The sequence below is a fragment of the Berghia stephanieae genome, chromosome 10, assembly GCF_034508935.2.
Source record: "Berghia stephanieae isolate SIO BIC M18660-M18661 chromosome 10, UCSD_Bste_1.3, whole genome shotgun sequence".
In the NCBI taxonomy this organism is placed as follows: Eukaryota; Metazoa; Mollusca; class Gastropoda; order Nudibranchia; family Aeolidiidae; genus Berghia; species Berghia stephanieae.
In genome coordinates this window covers 23,336,943-23,339,442 of record NC_088369.1, presented here as the reverse complement: position 1 = coordinate 23,339,442, position 2,500 = coordinate 23,336,943, and the positions used below count along the sequence as shown (strand labels likewise).

Below are 2,500 nucleotides of genomic sequence, written 5' to 3'. Positions count from 1 at the left end.
TCTGGGACTTTCTCGAATGTTTTCTTGAAGTCCCGGGTTTGATTTTTTTTTGCGGGGGGGGGGGGGGGTGTTGTTTTTATAATAATGTTTAACACTCGAAAATTCGATGTAAATTGACCGATATGTATTTGAATCCCGAGTTTGCTTCTTTCGGTACACGTTTTGTTAAGATTGATATGTCAGTGTGGTTTGTTGGAGTCTGTCGGAGAGGTTGTTGTTGTTGTTGATTTGTCGTTGATTTGTTGTTGTTTTGTTGCTGCTTTGTCGTTGTTCGATCGATATAAATGAGCCTCAACTTGGCAAAAAAAAAACAAAAAAAAAACAAAAAAAAAAAAACTCTCAAACCCGGGACTTCGGCGATGGGTTTTCTCAGAGTACGACAAATATGATGATAGTTGCGTTGTCGCGGCTGGTGGGATTGTTTAATGTTTAATACTTACTGTGTTCTGTTGTCGTCTTTGGTGTTGGTAGGAAAAATTGGTGTATATATATATATATAGGTATATAATATATATATATATATATATATATATATATATATATATATATATATATATATATATATATATAATATATATATGGTGATTGTTTTTACTCTTGCTGTTGGTGGTTTAGGTGGTGATGGTGTTGTTGTTGATTTTGATTGTTTCTGTTGTTATGCTGTAGTTGGTGTTTATTATTGATATTTAATTCACATCATCATCATCATCATCATCATCATCATCATCATCATCATCATTATCATCATCGTCATCATCATCTTTACCTCTCTATTTCTCTCCGCATGATATTTCGTTTTTCAAATGACCAATAATTAACTATCCACCCCATCTTTTTTCTTGCAGGCAAAGTCTATAAACGGAATGCTATTATCAGTGACAATGTCATCACCCTTGTCACTACCACCCCCACCGCCACCATCGACATAGACAGAGTGACTGACCTATCCACCACCACCACCACACCACCACCACCACCACCATCACCTTGATCACAACAACGTTATTGAGTCTGATGTTATACTATTATTACTATTAAAAAGCGATCAATTCCCTATTCGTTCAACGCTCGTCTTCAATCTATTCAAGCCTCTGTTCTCATCACCAAGTTATGTGTTGACGTTCACGGATAATTATAATAATAATATTCACATTGTTTCTGCTGTTCAAGTGATCATCGTCGCCACAGTCGGAGAAAGCTCTCTAAGGACGGGATGTATGTCGTGGTGACCTAGAACTGGACTATCGTTGTGGGTAAGTAAATACACGTGTTTGTTTGTTTGTTTGTTTGTTTGTTTGGTGTGTGTCATGATAATATTACCATTCTTACACTCTTGTTTTTTTTTTTGAATTCCGGACGTGTTTCCAACAGCTGCTGCACGAGCTTGCGAGTATGGCGTTGGGAACAACGTTCGACTTCCAAAACTCAAGAGTGTAAGAAATTTTTTCTTCTAAACCCTTAATCGATTCCTGTTTCGCCATCTTTCAATAAAAGACATCTTCAAAAACATTTAAATGATACATCTTTTTGAAGAATCTGATTTTAAAGTAAAATTTACGCTAGATAATGTGACGTCACGAATGATTATTGTAAACATGATATCACTACGTCACGATTGATTATTGTAAACATGATATCACTACGTCACGATTGATTATTGTAAACATGATATCACTACGTCACGAATGATTATTGTAAACATGATATCACTACGCGTTACTATTTATTTAGGGAGAGGGTTGGAATAATGTTTGATGTGCAGTGTGTTGGATTCGTGGATTGTAAATACTGGGCTTGGATGGTGATTTGGGCTTTAATGGGATGATGAGCCGTGATGATGATGATGATGATGATGATGATGATGATGATGATGATGATGATGGTGATATGGTGATGATGGTGATGATGATATGATGATGATGATGGTGGTGGTGTTGGTGGTGGTGATGAAGGTGGTGCTGATGACGGTAAATCGTATTTAATCAATAAACGCCATACGTCTATGTAGACTTATATCGACATTGGTGTACGGAAGTGAAGACGTCCTTGGTTTATTTTTAGACATCGGTGTATGGAAGCGGAAGGCGTCTTTGGTTTATTTTTAGATAGTAATTTTAGCCTCCCTCCCTCCCCCCCCCCCCCCCCCCCCCCCCACACACACACACACCCTTCCATCCACCACCAGAAACAAATGAAGAAAAATTGTAGAACATTATATAGATAAATTATATACAATACACATGTGGCTTGCGTCATTCGTTTCACAAATTTTAACTCGGGGTATGGAAGAGGTTCGCGGGGCGGCGTGTACATATATATGCAGGTCTGACATCCGAATCCCACTTATGGGCCTAATTTAACATTGTTGCAATGGACATGACAATATTTTGCGTCATTTATTTTTTGAGATTTCCATTACAACAACAATGAACCCATAAGGAATGGGGTTCGTTATCAGACCTGGGAATTAGTGCACGTCGGGCGGGGTGCGTTTGGATTT

General features: G+C 37.8%; 1 long non-coding RNA gene across 1 annotated transcript in view; it reads left to right on the top strand.

Annotated features, from left to right (window-relative positions):
* LOC144980836 (uncharacterized) overlaps positions 1 to 2,500 on the top strand; it is a 94,319-nt gene that overhangs the window by 53,007 nt on the left and 38,812 nt on the right. Inside the window, exon 3 of the long non-coding RNA XR_013646973.1 lies at positions 846 to 1,253. This is a non-coding gene — a long non-coding RNA (uncharacterized LOC144980836). The remainder of the gene's footprint in view (positions 1 to 845; positions 1,254 to 2,500) is intronic.